Here is a 24,053-nt window from a genome sequence, read left to right as displayed (position 1 = left end):
TTTGTTCTATTATGAGTTTGATTTTGGCTTGTTGATGCATATATTTGTTGCCTACTAGAAGCTTGGGAACTTGGGATGTTTGTTTGATTGTTAATGAGAATTTCTTCACTAGGGGTAATAAAATTAGCATCATTCACCTCATGATAAATATATTGTTGGCTGCTAACTGCAGCATGTGAAACATCTTGATCAGGAGATTTGGCAAAAATACTTGTTGTATAGTTCAAGGTATTCTCACTAGAGACATCCCCTGCACACTGAATAAATTTCCAGCGATATATTCTCATCTTGAACAGTGTTCCCTGTTGTCTTACGGTTCCTTTCAATTATATGTTCTGAAAGTAAGTTTATTCTTTGTACAAGCTTTTGGTCTTCTGGATTTAAACTTACACTAGCACCAGATCCACTTGTAGATCTCCCTTTTTTCTTTAGGTAGACATATTGGTCTCTCAGGTACTCAAGCTCCCCCATCTTTTCATAAGCTCATTAACTAGAAAAAAACCACAATGATTACTAAATTTTTCAATTTTTAAACTTTAAACATACTCATTTTATAGTCCAATTTTATTCCAGCTTGTTTGTAAAATATATTGTGAAGATTTAGTTAATTTTTCTCCTCAATAGCAAGAACTCCATAGCTGATTAATTCTATGGAGCAACAAAAAAAGAATTTTTTGGACCACAGAAAGTCAAGGATCACTTAGTAAAGAAGTAAATTTAGTGTGCCTTAAATCAAATCGATTGAAACAAGTACTTTGCCTACACCCAATTATAAAACATTTGTTAGGGTACTGACTGAATTAAAATCATTTCTTTGCTACTACAATACTTCAATGCAAAAATAATCAATAGACTGTACTGTATTTCCATTTGTTTATCAAAGTTGAGTGTCACTTAAAACCTGTTGGTCATGGGCCAAAAAAATATGCATATTCAGTGTCCTGATTGGAAGCTTTAAAATACAATACAATTTTTTTTGTTTGTATCAAATTTTAAGGTTGCTTTGGGTCCAACTAAAGTTAGTCAAAATCAACTTCTACTTGAAGACAATATCCACACACAGGTGTTTTTGGAAATGATGGCATTGTATTTACTATTCTCCTTTTTTTTCCTTTTTTCAAAGTTCATATTTTTCTACGACATTTTCCTTCCTTTCAGACAAAGTTCTTAAAGATTACACATTACATAGATCTAATGACCAAAAATTAATTCTAACTCATTCAAATCTTTGTGCTAAAGGGTTTTATCCTTCATTTAAATTCTTATTAATGTTTGGTAGCTGATATATCTTTCTGTGTCAACAAATCCTTACAAATATATTTCAACACCACAGAAAAAATTGCTGTAGCCTACTGTGAATACGCTGTCTGTTGTGAATTCCATAAATATAATTTTCACATATTGGAAATGTAGATAAAGTGTTGTTGTAAAAAAATAATTTAAAATATATAGCCTATTGCCTATGCTATAAACAAAACTTTGCAGATCACTTATACTTGTAATATTTTTGTACTTATTTCCAATCAAAACTTAGGTAATATTGTACAATTTTAACATTTTGAGAAAAAAACAAATAGCCTTAAATAGCCCATATTGAACCCAATCATGAGTAGTATTGATATAACTATAGGTACAAGACAGGTACCCAATGTAGCTATAACGATAGGTACAAGACAGGTACCCTATATAGATATAACGCTAGAGAGTGGGGTGTATCCCTATATAGCTATAACGCTAGAGAGAGGGGTGTCTCCCTATATAGCTATAACGCTAGAGAGCGGGGCGTCTCTCTATATAGCTATAACACTAGATAGCGGGGTGTCTCCCAATATAGCTATAACGCTAGAGAGCGGGGTGTCTCCCTATATAGCTATAGCAGTTAAGAGCGGACAGTCCCCCCATATAGCTATAACAGTTTCAAGCGGACAATACTCCCGCCATACAAGCAGACAGTGTAATGACCAGAATTCAACCACCGTGAAAATTCGCGCTGATCTGTGTTAAAAGTGCGTAATGTTTTCATGCTAGTGATGTTTTCATGCTAGTGAACGTGGATATAAAAAGTCCAATACCGAGTTAGTATCTCAGTCAATAAGTTGAATTTGAATAGTTTATATTATTTCAAATTGGAGAAATAAACGTTCAAGTATTGTGAGAATGAGTAGTTTCACACTAATACACCTCTAAGGAGCCGACAGTGATGTTGTGAAGACAAGGGCCCCCAATGTAGCATTTGAAATTGGAAAGGATTCCCAACTAACATTTGATTGGGATGAGATGTTTGGCAGACACGTTATATCATTGAGTAAATATATTTCAGATGAACAATTATGCTTTACCGCAAAAGTGAATATAATGTATTTATCACGTCTAAAACATTGATTGAATGCTATTATGAATGAGATTGAGGAAAATGGATTGATTCATCTATCGCAAAGAGAGTGAAAATATATTCTTTTATTACATTTCTGTTAATACAAATGTTTTTTCTTATCATGTTTTTTTTTTGATTAGACACTCTAGATGATCGTTTACTCCACTGTCTCTCTCTATGGTGGGTGGTGGTGGTGTTGTCCAATAGGTATTGAGATTATGTACAAAGTAGAAACTTGCGATTGTTATTTTAGTCCATATTTGGTAGTGGGAGTATCAAGGATGATTGGATTTGACAAACATAGGATCTTACAGAATCTAATCAAATTGGAAACATGTTTAGTGTTAGATGATGATTTTTAGGAATTATCTCTTCAACAGAAAAAATTTTCTCTGGCAACACTTAATTGTATAATGTGAGCTGATTCTCCATCCTTGGATTATTGTATGAAGCTTATGCATTGCGAATCAAATGCATTTACTCAATTTATTGATGTATTAATTAAAACGAAGCAAAATGACATTGTGATTCTGCTTTTAACCACTACCTAGAAATTCATTCTTTAAAACAGTAGGAAATAAGTTTTTGTGACGATGCTCGATTACTCCTCCTCATCCTTCTCCTAGAAGACAATGTTATTTTTTTATTGATTTTGAGTCAGTTTCTTTCTGGCAGTGAGACGGTCAACATCGGAAAAAATTTTCATACATGTTCACTATGTTTATATACATTGGGCAGCTGGTCTTCATGTGAGAACTGTACTACAGTTGATACACAATCCATGTAAATTGCATAAAGGATATGCTGTACAAATTAAGGACTGTAATACCTGTCTTGAAGAGACTTGTGACTCTCATCCTAATGGATATCTATGCTCCATTTTTCATTTTGATAAGTGTGACCAGTGGGAAAATACTTACCCTGGTATGATTGGAAAAAACCCTTAAAACATGACTTCAGTTTATTTCTAAGGGATTGGTATCGTCGCGGCTTAAAATTGTATTGGGAAGAAGAATTTGGAGCACGTTTTAATTGTAAAAACATGAAGAGAGTATGGTTCCTGCGTCATCGTTGTGAGGATAATACAAGTAATGATTATAAACCTAACGATTTTTATTTGGCTGTGACAGAAAGTGATTCTTCATATGAGAATATTGTTTGCGACATTACTTCAAATAATCAGATAGAAACAGGTGAATTTTTCAATATGAATCGTAATAGTATCATTGACTTCACAAGAAGATTTAATAAAAATGAAGTTACAATATATTGTGGAAAATGTGATCCGGACTTTGCACGCCAGGATCAGTACAAGTTGAATCCAAATGATCTGCCACCACTTATCGCTGTCGAAGACGATGGCTATGATGATGATGATGATGATGACAATCTAAATGACTATGAAGAAGAAGAAATCTAAAAAAATGAAGACAATAGACTTTTTTATAATGCATATATATTTTATTAATAAACAAATTCACATACATTTTTAAAACACTTTATTCTTAGGGCACTGAAATCAATACTGTACAGGTATGAGAGGGTATTTTCTACTAGAAAGTCATTCAAACGTGGACTGTGTACATAAATGTTGAGAAATTCACTGAAAGTATAATCACGACATCGAAAAATGAAATAAAGTAATGCATGAAAACCACAGCTTTTGGTTGATAGATCCTGTACTCGCATCCGATTTTGAATAATTGTCTTCCCACTTCCTTCAAGGTAGTTTTTGATGTGAGGTGTGTAGAATGCATATGGTAGACCAAGAGGATCAAAAAATTCTATATTCTTCGCTGTTTGATAGATGCATAGCCAATGACCCGTCTGCACAGTCGACGGACTACTATTAACAATGATAATGGTTTTTTTAACAGTATGAATATATTGAAGGAAATCTGAGGGTATACAATAGGATTTGTATTTGGACATAAAAGGATCCATGTTAAATTCATTGATTATTTGATTGGTGTTCATGGTGCCAGGTCTAAAAGAACATTACCATCGGGGTTAATTTCCCAGTAGGTTTCAAGTTGATTTAGTGATATTAATGTTAAACTCTCTATCAAAGATTTGTCAAAGTTGCACTCCGAAAGTACAGTACCCGTTCGGATAATACTCATATCTTGAGTACCAGACAAGTCCAAAACAATGATAACATGGCTTTTTGCAAAAATTGAATCGGTAATACCATTTTCATATAATTGAGAATCTCGATCTAGCGATTGCATTGTCAACCCATAGAGGGTCCTATAGGATTTATCAAAGGATAAATTGTATAGAAGAATTACGTTTACAATAAAGACAAAAGAGGAACGTCCAAATATTTCAATTTAGAATGATAAGGTTGTCCGCAATCCTCTGGCACTGGCACTTTTTAAAAATGCCAAGGCGAGTTTCGACGGAATTCCACCATTGATAAATGAAGAATCGGTGTAGGTACTTGATCCAATGGCAATATGACGTTGATTGGCGATCGTGTGAGGAACGAGCAGTTTGATATTATTTTCAGAGGCTCTTAGTTTTTGAATTGCCAAAGCAACAGAACTCATAACCTGTTGTTTTCGCAGATGAAGTAATTCAGAGGTGAGATTGACAGCATCATCGGGTGATGCATCAAGTTTTTTTCTCAATATGAAATTGAATGGTGCAAGTTGTAATTTTATATAAGTTATAACATTGGGGGGCATCCATTGGGATATATTAAATATTTCATGATTGAGTCTACCAGCTAAATGATACTCCTTGCTCACTGCCCAAGTGAGTTCACCGTCAGTATCAACATTTGTTCTATAGTCATAGCCCATTGGCAGACCTCTGCAAAATCAAGAGAATGTAACAGTGACAAGGTAAACCACGACAAAACACGACTGAACTATTCCAACTCTTGCATTTCAAGGAATGAAATCCAAAATAAACTTCGAAAAATCAAGAGAATGTAATTGCGACAAGGTAAACAATGATAAAACACAACTGAAATATACCAACTTTTGTATTTCAACGACAGAAATCCAAACAGAACTTTGAAAAATCAAACGACTGTAACTATGACAAGGTAAACCATGACAAAACACTATTGAAATATTCCAACTCTTGCATTTCAACGAAAGAAATCCAAAAATGAACTTTGAAAAATCAAGAGAGTGTAACTGTGACACGGTAAACCATGACAAAACACTACTGAAATATTCCAACTCTTGCATTTCAACGAAAGAAATTCAAAATTAACTTTGAAAAATCAAGAGAATGTAACTGTGACAAGGTAAACCATGACAAAACACTACTGAAATATTCCAACTCTTGCATTTCAACGAAAGAAATCCACAATTAACTTTGAAAAATCAAGATAATGTAACTTTGACACGGTAAATCAAAACAAATCAATACTTAAATATTCCAACTCTTTCATTTAAAGGAAATAAATCCACATTCAACTTTTAAAAATCAAGAGATTGTAACTGTGACAAGGTAAACCATAACAAAACACTACTGAAATATTCCAACTCTTGCATTTCAACGAAAGAAATCCAAAAATGAACTTTGAAAAATCAAGAGAATGTAACTGTGACAAGGTAAACCTCGATAAAACACTATTGAAATATTCCTGCTCATACAATTCAACGACAGCAATCCAAAATGAACTTTGAAAAATCGAGAGAATGTAAGTGTGAGAAGATAAACCATTACGAAACACTACTGAAATAACACATCTCTTGCATTTCACGTAAGAAATTCAAAATGAACTTTGAAAAATCAAGAAAATGTAACTGTGACAAGGTAAACCACGACAAAACAAGAAATCCAAAATGAACTTTGAAAAATCAAGAGAATGTAACTGTGACAAGGTAAACCACGACAAAACACCACTGAAATATTCCAACTCTTGCAAAATAAGGAAAGAAATCAAAAATGAACTTTGAAAAATCAAGAGAATGTAACTGTGACAAGGTAAACCACGACAAAACACTACTTAAATATTTCAACTCTTGCATTTCACGAAAGAAATTCAAAATGAACTTTGAAAAATCAAGAGAATGTAGCTGTGACAAGAATGTAACCACGACAAAACACTACTGAAATATTCCAACTCTTGCATATCACGAAAGAAATTCAAAATGAACTTTGAAAAAATCAAGAGAATGTAACTGTGACAAGGTAGATACCTTGTCACAATGTGGTTTACCAACACTACTGAAATATTCTAATTCTTGAATTTCAACGACAGAAATACAAAATGAACTTTGAAAAATCAAGGGAATGTAACTCTGACATGGTAAACCACGACAAAACATTACTGAAGTATTCCAACTCTTTCATTTCAATGAAATAAATCTAAATTGAACTTTGAAAAATCAAGAGAATTTAATTGTGAGAAGGTAAACGACGATCAAACACTACTGAAACATTCTAACTCTTACATTTCAAGGAAAGAAATCCAAAATGAAGTTTGAAAAATCAAGAGAATGTAACAGGGACAAGGTAAACCACGACAAACCACTACTGAAATATTCCAACTTTTGCATTTCAAGGAAAGAAATCCAAAATGAACTTTGAAAAATCAAGAGAATGTAACAGTGACAAGGTAAACTACGACAAAACACTACTGAAATCATCCAACTCTTGCATTTCAATGAAAGAAATTCAAAATGAACTTGGAAAAATCAAGAGAATTTAAAAATCCAAAATGAGCTTTGAAAAATCAAGAGAATTTAACTGTGACAAGGTAAACTACGACAAAACACTACTTAAATATTCCAACTCTTGCATTTCAAAGAAAGAAATTCAAAATGAACTTTGAAAAATCAAGAGAATGTAACTGTGACATGGTAAACCACGACAAAACACTACTGAAATATTCCAACTCTTGCATTTCACGACAGAAATTCAAAATGAACTTCGAAACATCAAGAGAATGCAACTGTGACAAGGTAAAGCACAACAAAACACTACTGAAATATTCCGACTCTTGCATTTCAACGAAAGAAATTCAAAACGAACTTTGAAAAATTAAGAGAATGTAACTGTGACAAGGTAAACCACGACAAGACACTATTGTAATATTCCAACTCTTGCATTTCAACGAAAGAAATTCAAAATGAACTTTGAAAAATCAAGATAATGTAACTGTGAAAAGGTAAACCACGACAATACACTACTGAAATATTTCAACTCTTGCATCTCACGAATGAAATTCAAAATAAACTTTGAAAAATCTAGAACATGTAACTGTGACAAGGTAAACCACGACAAAACACTACTGAAATATTCCAACTCTTGCATTTCACGAAAGAAATTCAAAATGAACTTTGAAAAATCAAGAGAATGTAACTGTGACAAGATAAAGCATAACAAAACACTACTGAAATATTCGAACTCTTACATTTCAACGAAAGAAATCCAAAATGAACTTTGAAAAATCGAGGGAATTTAACTGTGATAAGGCAAACCACAAAAGAACACTACTGAAATATTCCAACTCTTGCATTTCAAGGAAAGAAATCCAAAATGAACTTTGAAAAATCACGTGAGTGCAACATTGAAACGGTAAACCACGACAAAACATTACTGAAATATTCCAACTCTTACATTTCAAGGAAAGAAATCCAAAATGAACTTCGAAAAATCAAGAGAATGTAACTGTGACAAGGTAAACCACGACAAAACACTACTGAAATATTTCAACTCTTGCATTTCACGAAAGAAATTCGAAATGAACTTTGAAAAATCAAGAGCATGTAACAGTGACAATGGTAAACCACGACAAAACATTATTGAAATATTTCAACTCTTGCATTTCACGAAAGAAATTCAAAATTAACTTTGAAAAATCAAGAGAATGTAACTGTGACAAGGTAAAGCATAACAAAACCCTACTGAAATATTCCAACTGTTGCATTTCAACGAAAGAAATCCAAAATGAACTTTGAAAAATCAAGGGAATGTAACTGTGACATGGCAAACCACGACAAAACACTACTGAAATATTCCAACTCTTGCATTTCAAGGAAAGAAATCCAAAATAAACTTTGAAAAATCAAGAGAATGTAACTGTGACAAGGTAAACCACGACAAAACACTACTGAAATATTCCAACTCTTGCATTTCAAGGAAAGAAATCCAAAAATGAACTTTGAAAAATCAAGAGAGTTTAACTGTGACACGGTAAACCACGACAAAACACTACTGAAATATTCCAACTCTTGCATTTCAACGAAAGAAATTCAAAATGAACTTTGAAAAATCAAGAGAATGTCACTGTGAAAAGCTAAACAACGACAAAACACTACTGAAAAATACCAACTCTTGCATTTCACGAAAGAAATTCAAAATGAACTTAGAAAAATCAAGAGAATGTAACTGTGACAAGGTAAACCATGACAAAACACTACTGAAATATTCCAACTCTTGCATTTCAAGGAAAGAAATCCAAAATGAACTTTGAAAAATCAAGAGAATGTAAATGTGACAAAGTAAACCACGACAAAACACTACTGAAATATTCCAACTCTTGCATTTCAAGGAAAGAAATCCAAAATGAACTTTGAAAAATCAAGAGAATGTAACTGTGACAAGGTAAACCATAACAAAACACTACTGAAATATTCCAACTCTTGCATTTCAACGAAAGAAATCCAAAAATGAACTTTGAAAAATCAAAAGAGTGTAACTGTGACACGGTAAACCATGACAAAACACTACTGAAATATTCCAACTCTTGCATTTCAACGAAAGAAATTCAAAATGAACTTTGAAAAATCAAGAGAATGTCAATGTGACAAGGTAAACCACGACAAAACACTGCTGAAATATTCCAACTCTTGCATTTCACGAAAGAAATTCAAAATGAACTTTGAAAAATCAAGAGAATGTAACTGCGACAAGGTAAACCATGACAAAACACTACTGAAATATTCCAACTCTTGCATTTCAACGAAAGAAATCCAAAAAGAACTTTGAAAAATCAAGAGAATGTAACTGTGACAAGGTAAACCATAACAAAACACTACTGAAATATTCCAACTCTTGCATTTCAACGAAAGAAATCCAAAAATGAACTCTGAAAAATCAAGAGAGTGTAACTGTGACACGGCAAACCACGACAAAACACCACTGAAATATTCCAACTCTTGCATTTCAACGAAAAAAATTCAAAATGGACTTTGAAAAATCAAGAGAATGTAACTGTGACAAGTTAAACCACTACAAAACACTACTGAAATATTCCAACTCTTGCATTTCACGAAAGAAATTCAAAATGAACTTTGAAAAATCAAGAGAATGTAACTGTGACAAGGTAAACCATGACAAAAAAAGAAATCCAAAATGAACTTTGATAAATCAAGAGAATGTAACTGTGACAAGGTAAACCACGACGAAACACCACTGAAATATTCCAACTCTTGCATTATAAGGAAACAAATCCAAAATGAACTTTGAAAAATCAAGAGAATGTAACTGTGACAAGGTAAACCACGACAAAACACTACTTAAATATTTCAACTCTTGAATTTCAATGAAAGACATCCAAAATGAACTTTTAAAAATCAATAGAATGTAACTGTGACAAGGTAAACGACGACAAAACACTACTGAAATATTCCAACTCTTGCATTTCAATGAAAGAAATCCAAAATGAACTTTGAAAAATAAAGAGAATGTAAATGTGACAAAGTAAACCACGACAAAACACTTCTGAAATATTCCAACTCTTGCATTTCTAGGAAAGAAATCCAAAATGAACTTTGAAAAATCAAGAGAATGTAACTGTGACAAGGTAAATCATAACAAAACACTACTGAAATATTCCAACTCTTGCATTTCAACGAAAGAAATCCAAAAATGAACTTTGAAAAATCAAGAGAGTGTAACTGTGACACGGTAAACCACGACAAAACACTACTCATATATTCCAACTCTTGCATTTCAACTAAAGAAATCCAAAATTAACTTTGAAAAATCAAGAGAATCTAACTGTGACAATGTAAACCACTACAAAACAATACTGAAGTATTCCAACTCTTGCATTTCAACGAAAGAAATACAAAATAAACTTTGAAAAATCAAGAGAATGTAATTGTGACAAGGTAAACCATAACAAAACACTACTGAAATATTCCAACTCTTGCATTTCAACGATAAAAATCCAAAAATGAATTTTGAAAAATCAAGAGAGTGTAACTGTGACACGGCAAACCACGAAAAAACACTACTGAAATATTCCAACTCATGCATTTAAACTAAATAAATTCAAAATGAACTTTGAAAAATCAAGAAAATGTAACTGTGACAAAGTAAATCACGACAAAACACTCCTGAAATATTCCAAATCTTGCATTTAACGAAAGAAATTCAAAATGAAATATGAAAAATCAAGAGAATGTAACTGTGACAAGGTAAACCATGACAAAAAAAGAAATCCAAAATGAACTTTGATAAATCAAGAGAATGTAACTGTGACAAGGTAAACCACGACAAAACACCACTGAAATATTCCAACTCTTGCAAAATAAGGAAAGAAATCCAAAATGAACTTTGATAAATCAAGAGAATGTAACTGTGACAAGGTAAACCACGACAAAACATTACTTAAATATTTCAACTCTTGCATTTCACGAAAGAAATTCAAAATGAACTTTGAAAAATCAAGAGAATGTAGCTGTGACAAGAATGTAACCACGATAAAACACTACTGAAATATTCCAACTCTTGCATATCACGAAAGAAATTCAAAATTAACTTTGAAAAATCAAGAGAATGTAACTGTGACAAGGTAAATACCTTGTCACAAGGTGGTTTACCAACACTACTGAAATATTCCAACTCTTGCATTTAAACGAAAGAAATCCAAAATGAACTTTGAAAAATAAAGGGAATGTAACTGTGACAAGGTAAACCAAGACAAAACACTACTGAAATATTCCAACTCTTGCATTTCAAGTAAATAAATCTAAAATGAACTTTGAAAAATCAAGAGAATTTAACTGTGACAAGGTAAACGAAGACAAAACACTACTGAAATATTCGAACTCTTGCATTTCAAGGAAAGAAAACCAAAATGAACTTTGAAACATCAAGAGAATGTAATAGTGACAATGTAAAGCACGACAAACCACTACTGAAATATTCCAACTGTTGCATTTCAAGGAAAGAAATCCAAAATGAACTTTGAAAAATCAAGAGAATGTAACTGTGACAAGGTAAACTACGACAAAACACTACTGAAATATTCCAACTCTTGCATTTCAAGGAAAGAAATCCAAAATGAACTTTGAAAAATAAGGAGAATGTAACTGTGACAAGGTAAACCACGACAAAACACTACTGAAATATTCCAACTCTTGCATTTCACGAAAGAAATTCATAATGAATTTTGAAAAATTAAGAAAATGTAACTTTGACAAGGTAAACCACGACAAAACACTACTGAAATCATCCAACTCTTGCATTTCAATGAAAGAAATCCAAAATGAACTTTGAAAAATCAAGAGAATGTAACTTTGAAATATTAAACCACGACGAAACACTACTGAAATATTCCAATTCTTTCATTTCACGATAAAAATTCAATATTAACTTTGAAAAATCAAGAAAATGTAACTGTGACAAGGTAAAGCACAACAACAGACTACTTAAATTTTCCAACTCTTGCATTTCAACTAAAGAAATTCAAAACGAACTTTGAAAAATTAAGAGAATGTAACTGTGACAAGGTAAACCACGACAAGACACTACTGTAATATTCCAACTCTTGCATTTCAACAAAAGAAATTCAAAATGAACTTTGAAAAATCAAGAGAATGTAACTGTGACAAGGTAAACCACGACAATACACTACTGAAATATTTCAACTCTTGCATTTCACGAAAGAAATTCGAAATGAACTTTTAAAAATCAAGAGATTGTAACAATGACAATGGTAAACCACGACAAAACACTACTGAAATATTTCAACTCTTGCATTTCACGAAAGAAATACAAAATGAACTTTGAAAAATCAAGAGAATGTAACTGTGACAAGATAAAGCATAACAAAACACTACTGAAATATTCGAACTCTTGCATTTCAACGAAAGAAATCCAAAATGAACTTTGAAAAATCGAGAGAATTTAACTGTGACAAGGTAAACCACCACAAAACACTACTGAAATGTTCCAACTCTTGCATTTCAAGGAAAGAGATCCAAAATTGAACTTTGAAAAATCAAGAGAATGTAACTATGACAAGGTAAACCACGACAATACACTACTGAAATATTCCAACACTTGCATTTCAAGGAAAGAAATCCAAAATGAACTTCGAAAAATCAAGAGAATGTAACTGTGACAAGGTAAACCACGACAAAACACTACTGAAATATTTCAACTCTTGCATTTCACGAAAGAAATTCGAAATGAACTTTTAAAAATCTAGAGCTTGTAACAATGACAATGGTAAACCACGACAAAACACTACTGAAATATTTCAACTCTTGCATTTCACGAAAGAAATTCAAAATGAACTTTGAAAAATCAAGAGAATGTAACTGTGACAAGGTAAAGCAGAACAAAACACTACTGAAATATTCCAACTGTTGCATTTCAACGAAAGAAATCCAAAATGAACTTTGAAAAATCAAGGGAATGTAACTGTGACATGGCAAACCACGACAAAACACTACTGAAATATTCCAACTCTTTCATTTCAAGGAAAGAAATTCAAAATAAACTTTTAAAAATAAAGAGAATGTAACTGTGACAAGGTAAACCACGACAAAACACTAATGAAATATTCCAACTATTGCATTTCAAGGAAAGAAATCCAAAAATGAACTTTGAAAAATCAAGAGAGTGTAACTGTGACACGGTAAACCACGACAAAACACTACTGAAATATTCCAACTCTTGCATTTCAACGAAAGAAATTCAAAATGAACTTTGAAAAATCAAGAGAATGTCACTGTGACAAGATAAACAACGACAAAACACTACTGAAAAATACCAACTCTTGCATTTCACGAAAGAAATTCAAAATGAACTTTGAAAAAATCAAGAGAATGTAACTGTGACAAGTTTAACCATGACAAAACACTACTGAAAAATTCCAACTCTTGCATTTCAAGGAAATAAACCCACAATGAACTTTGAAAAATCAAGAGAATGTAAATGTGACAAAGTAAACCACGACAAAACAATACTGAAATATTCCAACTCTTTAATTTAAAGGAAGTAAATCCAAAAAGACCTTTTAAAAATAAAGAGAATGTAACTTTGACAATGTAAACCATAACAAAACACTACCGAAATGTTCCAACTCTTGCATTTCAACGATAGAAATCCAAAAATTAACTTTGAAAAATCAAAAGAGTGTAACTGTGACACGGTAAACCATGACAAAACACTACTGAAATATTCCAACTCTTGCATTTCAACGAAAGAAATTCAAAATGAACTTTGAAAAATCAAGAGAATGTCAATGTGACAAGGTAAACCACGACAAAACACTGCTGAAATATTCCAACTCTTGCATTTCACGAAAGAAATTCAAAATGAACTTTGAAAAATCAAGAGAATGTAACTGCGACAAGGTAAACCATGACAAAACACTACTGAAATATTCCAACTCTTGCATTTAAAGGAAAGAAATCCAAAAAGAACTTTGAAAAATCAAGAGAATGTAACTTTGACAAGGTAAACCATAACAAAACACTACTGAAATATTCCAACTCTTGCATTTCAACGAAAGAAATCCAAAAATGAACTTTGAAAAATCAAGAGAGTGTAACTGTGACACGGCAAACCACGACAAAACACCACTGAAATATTCCAACTCTTGCATTTCAACGAAAGAAATTCAAAATGAACTTTGAAAAATCAAGAAAATGTCACTGTGACAAGGTAAACCACGACAAAACACTACTGAAATATTCCAACCATTGCATTTCACGAAAGAAATTCAAAATGAACTTTGAAAAATCAAGAGAATGTAACTGTGACAAGGTAAAGCATAACAAAACACTACTGAAATATTCCAACTGTTGCATTTCAACGAAAGAAATCCAAAATGAACTTTGAAAAATCAAGAGAATGTAACTGTGAAAAATTAAACCACGACAAAACACAACTGAAATATTCAAACCTTTGAATTTCAATGAAAGAAATCCAAAATGAACTTTGAATAATGAATAGAATGTAATTATGACAGGGTAAGCCACGACAAAACATTACTGAAATATTACATCTCTTTCATTTCAATGAAAGAAATCCAAAAATGAACTTTGAAAAATCAAGAAAATGTAACTGTGACAAGGCAAACCACGACAAAAGACTACTGAAATGTTCCAACTCTTGCATTTCAACTAAATAAATTCAAAATGAACTTTGAAAAATCAAGAGAATGTCACTGTGACAAGATAAACAACGACAAAACACTACTGAAAAATACCAACTCTTGCATTTCACGAAAGAAATTCAAAATGAACTTTGAAAAATCAAGAGAATGTAACTGTGACAAGGTAAACCATGACAAAACACTACTGAAATATTCCAACTCTTGCATTTCAAGGAAAGAAATCCAAAATGAACTTTGAAAAATCAAGAGAATGTAAATGTGACAAAGTAAACCACGACAAAACACTACTGAAATATTCCATCTATTGCATTTCAACGAAAGAAATTCAACATGAACTTTGAAAAATCAAGCGAATGTAACTGTGACAAGGTAAATCATAACAAAACACTACTGATATATTCCAACTCTTGCATTTCAATGAAAAAAATCCAAAAATGAACTTTGAAAAATCAAAAGAGTGTAACTATGACAAGGTAAACCATGACAAAACACTACTGAAATATTCCAACTCTTGCATTTCAACGAAAGAAATTCAAAATGAACTTTGAAAAATCAAGAGAATGTCAATGTGACAAGGTAAACCACGACAAAACACTGCTGAAATATTCCAACTCTTGCATTTCACGAAAGAAATTCAAAATGAACTTTGAAAAATCAAGAGAATGTAACTGTGACAAGGTAAACCATGACAAAACACTACTGAAATATTCCAACTCTTGCATTTCAAGGAAAGAAATCCAAAAAGAACTTTGAAAAATCAAGAGAATGTAACTGTGACAAGGTAAACCATAACAAAACACTACTGAAATATTCCAACTCTTGCATTTCAACGAAAGAAATCCAAAAATGAACTTTGAAAAATCAAGAGAATGTAACTGTGACAAGGTAAACCACGAAAAAACACCACTGAAATATTCCAACTCTTGCATTTCAACGAAAGAAATTCAAAATGAACTTTGAAAAATCAAGAAAATGTCACTGTGACAAGGTAAACCACGACAAAACACTACTGAAATATTGCAACTATTGCATTTCACGAAAGAAATTCAAAATGAACTTTGAAAAATCAAGAGAATGTAATTGTGACAAGGTAAACCATGACAAAAAAAGAAATCCAAAATGAACTTTGATAAATCAAGAGAATGTAACTGTGACAAGGTAAACCACGACGAAACACCACTGAAATATTCCAACTCTTGCATTATAAGGAAAGAAATCCAAAATGAACTTTGAAAAATCAAGAGAATGTAACTGTGACAAGGTAAACCACGACAAAACATTACTTAAATATTTCAACTCTTGCATTTCACGAAAGAAATTCAAAATGAACTTTGAAAAATCAAGAGAATGTAGCTGTGACAAGAATGTAACCACGACAAAACACTACTGAAATATTCCAACTCTTGCATTCCACGAAAGAAATTCAAAATGAACTATGAAAAAATCAAGAGAATGTAACTGTGACAAGGTAAATACCTTGTCACAAGGTGGTTTACCAACACTACTGAAATATTCTAACTCTTGCATTTAAACGACAGAAATCAAAAATTAACTTTGAAAAATAAAGGGAATGTAACTCTGACAATGTAAACCAAGACAAAACACTACTGAAGTATTCCAACTCTTGCATTTCAAGGAAAGAAATCTAAAATGAACTTTGAAAAATCAAGAGAATTTAATTGTGACAAGGTAAACGAAGACCAAACACTACTGAAATATTCCAACTCTTGCATTTCAATGAAAGAAAACCAAAATGAACATTGAAAAATCAAGAGAATGTAACTGTGAGAAGGTAAACTACGACAAAATACTAATGAAATATTCCAACTCTTGCATTTCAAGGAAAGAAATCAAAAATGAGCTTCGAAAATTCAAGAGAATGTAACTTTGAGAAGGTAAACCACGACAAAACACTACTGAAATATTCAAACTCTTGCATTTAAAGGAAAGAAATTAAAAATGAACTTTGAAAAATCAAGAGAATGTAACTGTGACAAAGTAAACCACGATAAAACACAACTGAAATATTCCAACTCTTGTATTTCAAGGAAAGAAATCCAAAATGAACTTTGAAAAATCAAGAGAATGTAACTGTGACAAGGTAAACCATAACAAAACACTACTGAAATATTCAAACTCTTGCATTTCAACGAAAGAAATCCAAAAATGAACTTTGAAAAATCAAGAGAGTGTAACTGTGACACGGTAAACCATGACAAAACACTACTGAAATATTCCAACTCTTGCATTTCAACGAAAGAAATTCAAAATTAACTTTGAAAAATCAAGAGAATGTAACTGTGACAAGGTAAACCATGACAAAACACTTCTGAAGTATTCCAACTCTTGCTTTTCAAGGAAAGAAATCCAAAATGAACTTTGAAAAATCAAGCGAATGTAACTGTGACATGTTAAACCATAACAAAACACTACTGAAATATTCCAACTCTTGCATTTCAACGAAAAAAAATCCAAAAATGAACTTTGAAAAATCAAGAGAATGTAGCTGTGACACGGTAAACCACGACAAAACACTATTAAAATGTTCCAACTCTTACATTTCAATTAAAAAAAATAAAAATCAAATTTGAAAAATTACGAGAATGTAACTGCGAGAAGGTAAATCACGACAAAACACAACTGAAATATTCTAAATCCTGCATTTAACGAAATAAATTCAAAATGAACTATGAAAAATCAAGAGAATGTAACTGTGACAAGGTAAACCATGACAAAAAAAGAAATCCAAAATGAACTTTGATAAATCAAGAGAATGTAACTGTGACAAGGTAAACCACGACAAAACACCACTGAAATATTCCAACTCTTGCAAAATAAGGAAAGAAATCCAAAATGAACTTTGATAAATCAAGAGAATGTAACTGTGACAAGGTAAACCACGACGAAACACCACTGAAATATTCCAACTCTTGCATTATAAGGAAAGAAATCCAAAATGAACTTTGAAAAATCAAGAGAATGTCACTGTGACAAGGTAAACCACGACAAAACACTACTTAAATATTTCAACTCTTGCATTTCACGAAAGAAATTCAAAATGAACTTTGAAAAATCAAGAGAATGTAGCTGTGACAAGAATGTAACCACGACAAAACACTACTGAAATATTCCAACTCTTGCATTTCACGAAAGAAATTCAAAATGAACTTTGAAAAAATCAAGAGAATGTAACTGTGACAAGGTAAATACCTTGTAACAAGGTGGTTTACCAACACTACTGAAATATTCCAACTCTTGCATTTCAACGAAAGAAATCCAAAATGAACTTTGAAAAATAAAGGGAATGTAACTGTGACAAGGTAAACCAAGACAAAACACTACTGAAATATTCCAACTCTTGCATTTCAAGGAAAGAAATCTAAAATGAACTTTGAAAAATCAAGAGAATGTAACTGTGACAAGGTAAACGAAGACAAAACACTACTGAAATATTCCAACTCTTGCATTTCAAGGAAAGAAATCCAAAATGAACTTTGAAAAATCAAGAGAATGTAACTGTGACAAGGTAAACCACGACAAAACACTACTGAAATATTCCAACTGTTGCATTTCAAGAAAAGAAATCCAAAATGAACTTTGAAAAATCAAGAGAATGTAACTGTGACAAGGTAAACTACAACAAAACACTACTGAAATATTCCAACTCTTGCATTTCAAGGAAAGAAATCCAAAATGAACTTTGAAAAATCAAGAGAATGTAACTGTGACAAGGTAAACCACTAAAAAACACTACTGAAATATTCCAACTCTTGCATTTCACGAAAGAAATTCAGAATCAATTTTGAAAAATTAAGAAAATGTAACTGTGACAAGGTAAACCACGACAAAACACTACTCAAATAATCCAACTCTTGCATTTCAATGAAAGAAATCAAAAATGAACTTTTAAAAATCAAGAGAATTTAATTGTGACAAGGTAAACGAAGACAAAACACTACTGAAATATTCGAACTCTTGCATTTCAATGAAAGAAAACCAAAATGAACTTTGAAAAATAAAGAGAATGTAACTGTGACAAGGTAAACCACGACAAAACACTACTGAAATATTCCAACTCTTGCATTTCAAGAAAACAAATCCAAAATTAACTTTGAAAAATAAAGAGAATGTAACTGTGACAAGGTAAATTACAACAAAAAACTACTGAAATATTCCAACTCTTGCATTTCAAGGAAAGAAATCCAAAATGAACTTTGATAAATCAAGAGAATGTAACTGTGACAAGGTAAACTACGACAAAACACTACTGAAATATTCCAACTCTTACATTTTAATGAAAGAAATCCAAAATGAGCTTTGAAAAATTAAGAGAATGTAACTGTGACAAGGTAAACCACGACAAAACACAAATGAAATATTCCAACTCTTGCATTTCAACGAAAGAAATGCAAAATGAATTTTGAAAAATCAAGAGAATGTAACTGTGACAAGGTAAACTACGACAAAACACTACTGAAATATTCCAACTCTTACATTTTAAGGAAAGAAATCCAAAATGAACTTTGAAAAATGAATAGAATGTAACTGTGACAAGGTAAACCACCACAAAACACTACTGGAATATTCCAACTCTTGCATTTCAAGGAAAGAAATCCAAAATGAACTTTGAAAAATGAAGAGAATGTAACTGTGACAAGGTAAACCACGACAAAACACAACTGAAATATTCCAATTCTTGCATTTCACGAAAGAAATTCAAAATGAACTTTGAAAAATCAAGAGAATGTAACTGTGACAAGGTAAACCACGACAAAACACTACTGAAATATTCCAACTCTTGCATTTCACAAAAGAAATTCAAAATGAACTTTGAAAAATCAAGAGAATGTAACTGTGACAAGGTAAAGTACAACAAGACACTACTGAAATATTCTAACTCTTGCATTTCAACGAAAGAAATCCAAAATGTATTTTGAAAAATCAAGAGAATGTAACTATGACAAGGTAAAGCACATCAAAACACTACTGAAATATTCCAACTCTTGCATTTCAGCAATAGAAATTCAAAATGAACTTTGAAAAATTAAGAGAATGTAACTTTTACAAGGTAAACCACGACAAAACACTACTGAAATAATCCAACTCTTGTATTTCAATGAAAGAAGTCCAAAATGAACTTTGAAAAGTCAAGAGAATGTCACTGTGACAAGGTAAACCACGACAAAACACTACTGAAATATTCCAACTCTTGCATTTCACGACAGAAATTCAAAATGAACTTTGAAAAATCAAGAGAATGTAACTTTGACAAGGTAAACCATGACAAAACAGAACTGAAATATTCCAACTCTTGCATTTCAACGAAAGAAATCCAAAATAAACTTCGAAAAATCAAGAGAATCTAACTGTGACAAGGTAAAGCACAGCAAAACACATTTCAACGAAAGAACTCCACAATGAACTTTGAAAAATAAAGAGACTGTAACTTTGACAAGGTAAACCATGACAAAACAGAACTGAAATATTCAAACTCTTGCATTTCAATGAAAGAAATTCAAAATGAACTTTGAAAAATCAAGAGAATCTAACTGTGACAAGGTAAATCACAACAAAACACATTTCAACGAAAGAAATCCACAATGAACTTTGAAAAATTAAGAGAGTGTAACTGTGACACGGTAAACCACGACAAAACACTACTGAAATATTCCAACTCTTGCTTTTCAACAAAAGATATTCAAGATGAACTTTGAAAAATCAAGAAAATATAAATGTGATAAGTTAAACCACGACAAAACCCTACTGAAATATTCCAACTCTTGCATTTCACGAAAGAAATTCAAAATAAAATTTGAAAAATCAAGAGAATGTAACTGTGACAAGGTAAACCATGACAAGACACTACTTAAATATTCGAACTCTTGCATTTCAATGAAAGAAATTCAAATTGAACTTTGAAAAATCAAGAGAATCTAACTGTGACAAGGTAAAGCACAACAAAACACTACAGAAATATTCCAACTCTTGCATTTCAACGAAAGATATTCCAATTTAACTTTGAAAAATTAAGAGAATGTAACTGTGACAAGGTAAACCACGACAAGACACTACTGAAATATTCCAACTCTTGCATTTCAGCAAAAGAAATTCAAAATGAACTTTGAAAATCAAGAGAATGTAACTGTGACAAGGTAAAGCACAACAAAACACTACTGAAATATTCCAACTCTTGCATTTCAACGAAAGAAATTCAAAATGAACTTTGAAAAATCAAGAGAATGTAACTGTGACAAGGTAAACCATGACAAAACACTAATGAAATATTCCAACTCTTGTATTTCAACGAAAGAAATCCAAAATGAACTTTGAAAAATCAAGAGAATATAAGTGTGGCAAGGTAAACCACAACAAAACACTACTGAAATAATCCAACTCTTGCATTTGAATGAAAGAAATTCAAAATGAACTTTGAAAAATCATGAGAATGTAACTGTGATAAGGTAAAGCACGACAAAACACTACTGAAATAATCCAACTCTTGCATTTCAATGAAAGAAATTCAAAATGAACTTTGAAAAATTAAGAGAATGTAACTGTGACAAGGTAAACCCCCACAAAACACTACTTAAATATTCCACCTCATGCATTTCAACGAAAGAAATCCAAAATGAACTTTGAAAAATCAAGATAATGTAACTGTGACATGGTAAACCACGACAAAACACTACTTAAATATTCCAACTCTTGCATTTCAATGAAAGAAATTTTCAAAATGAACTTTGAACAATCAAAAGAATGTAACTGTGACAAGGTAAACCACTACAAGACACTACTGAAATATTCCAACTCTTGCATTTCAGCAAAAGAAATTCAAAATGAACTTTGAAAAATCAAGAGAATGTAATTGTGACAAGGTAAAGCATAACAAAACACTACTGAAATATTCCAACTCTTGCATTTCAACGAAAGAAATTCAAATTGAACTTTGAAAAATTAAGATAATGTAACTGTGACAAGGTAAACCATGACAAAACACTAATGAAATATTCCAACTCTTGTATTTCAATGAAAGAAATCCAAAATGAACTTTGAAAGATCAAGAGAATGTAAGTGTGGCAAGGTAAACCACAACAAAACACTACTGAAATAATCCAACTCTTGCATTTGAGTGAATGAAATTCAAAATGAACTTTGAAAAATCATGAGAATGTAACTGTGATAAGGTAAACCACGACAAAACACTACTGAAATATTCCAACTCTTGCATTTCAATGAAAGAAATTCAAAATGAACTTTGAAAAATCAAGAAAATGTAACTGTGACAAGGTAAACCACAACAAAACACTACTGAAATATTCCAACTCTTGTATTTCAATGAAAGAAATCCAAAATGAACTTTGAAAAATCAAGAGAATGTAACTGTGACATGGTAAACCACGACAAAACACTACTTAAATATTCCAACTCTTGCATTTCAATGTAATAAATTTTCAAAATGAACTTTGAAAAATCAACAGAATGTAACTGTGACAAGGTAAACCACGACAAAACACTATTGAAATAGTCCAACTCTTGCATTTCAAGGAAAGAAATCTAAAATGAACTTTGAAAAATCAAGAGAATGTAACTGTGACAGGGTAAACCATGACAAAACACTAATGAAATGTTCCAACTCTTGCATTTAAACGAAAGAAATTCAAAAATGAACTTTGAAAAATCAGAGAATGTAACTGTGACAAGGTAAACCACGATAAAACACTACTGAAATATTCCAACTCATGCATTTCACGAAAGAAATTCAAAATAAACTTTGAAAAATCAAGAGCATGTAACAGTGACAATGGTAAACCACGACAAAACATTATTGAAATATTTCAACTCTTGCATTTCACGAAAGAAATTCAAAATTAACTTTGAAAAATCAAGAGAATGTAACTGTGACAAGGTAAAGCAGAACAAAACCCTACTGAAATATTCCAACTGTTGCATTTCAACGAAAGAAATCCAAAATGAACTTTGAAAAATCAAGGGAATGTAACTGTGACAAGGCAAACCACGACAAAACACTACTGAAATATTCCAACTCTTGCATTTCAAGGAAAGAAATCCAAAATGAACTTTGAAAAATCAAGAGAATGTAACTGTGAAAAGGTAAACCACTAAAAAACACTACTTAAATATTACAACTATTGCATTTGAAAGAAAGAAATCCAAAATGAACTTTGAAAAATCAAGAGAATGTAAGTATGACAAGGTAAATCCTAACAAAACACTACGGAAATATTCCAACTCTTGCATTTCAAGGAAAGAAATCCAAAAATGAACTTGAAAAATCAAGAGAATTTAACTGTGACAAGGCAAACCACGACAAAACACCATTGAAATATTCCAACTCTTGAATTTCAACGAAAGAAGTCCAAAATGAACTTTGAAAAATCAAGAGAATGTCACTGTGACAAGGTAAACCACGACAAAACACTACTGAAATATTCCAACTCTTGCATTTCAAGGAAAGAAATCCAAAATGAACTTTGAAATATAATGAGAATGTAACTTTGACAAGGTAAATCACGATAAAACACTATTGTAATATTCCAACTCTTGGATTTCACGAAAGAAATTCAAAATGAACTTTGAAAAATCAAGAGAATGTAACTGTGACAAGGTAAAGCACAACAAAACACTACTGAAATATTCCAACTCTTGCATTTCAACGAAAAAAATCCAAAAATGAACTTTGAAAAATCAAGAGAATGTAACTGTGACCACTACAAAATCAAGAGAATGTAACTGTAAACCACTACAAAACACTACTGACATATTCCAACTCTTGCATTTCAACGAAAGAAATCCAAAAATGAACTTTGAAAAATCAAGAGAATGTAACTGTGACAAGGTAAACCACGACAAAACACTACTGAAATATTCCAACTCTTGTATTTCATGAAAGAAATTCAAAATGAACTTTGAAAAATAAAGAGAATGTAACTGTGACATCGTAAACCATGACACAACACTACTGAAATATTCTAACTCTTGCATTTCACGAAAGAAATTCAAAATGAACTTTGAAAAATTAAGTGAATGTAACTGTGACAAGGTAAAGCACAACAAAACACTCCTGAAATATTCCAACTCTTGCATTTCAACGAAAGAAATACAAAATAAACTTTGAAAAATCAAGAGAATGTAACTATGACAAGGTAAAGCACAACAAGACACTACTGAAATATTCCAACTCTTGCATTTCAACGAAAGAAATTCAAAATGAACTTCAAAAAATTAAGAAAATGTAACTGTGACAAGGTAAACCACGACAAAACACTACTTAAATAATCCAACTCTTGTATTTCAATGAAAGAAGTCCAAAATGAACTTTGAAAAGTCAAG

The 24,053-nt window shown here is 31.6% G+C and overlaps 1 protein-coding gene across 1 annotated transcript in view; it reads left to right on the top strand.

The window, feature by feature from the left end:
- The window catches only part of Gyc88E (Guanylyl cyclase at 88E), a 446,210-nt gene that overhangs the window by 36,883 nt on the left and 385,274 nt on the right, over positions 1-24,053 (top strand). The gene's annotated exons all lie outside the window — the stretch shown is intronic.

Source organism: Artemia sp. Qi Xiang Cuo, chromosome 2, assembly GCF_049724085.1.
Source record: "Artemia sp. Qi Xiang Cuo chromosome 2, ASM4972408v1, whole genome shotgun sequence".
Classification (NCBI taxonomy): Eukaryota; Metazoa; Arthropoda; class Branchiopoda; order Anostraca; family Artemiidae; genus Artemia; species Artemia sp. Qi Xiang Cuo.
Note: the sequence above shows the minus strand (reverse complement) of the source record. Positions and strands in the feature narration are given on the sequence as shown.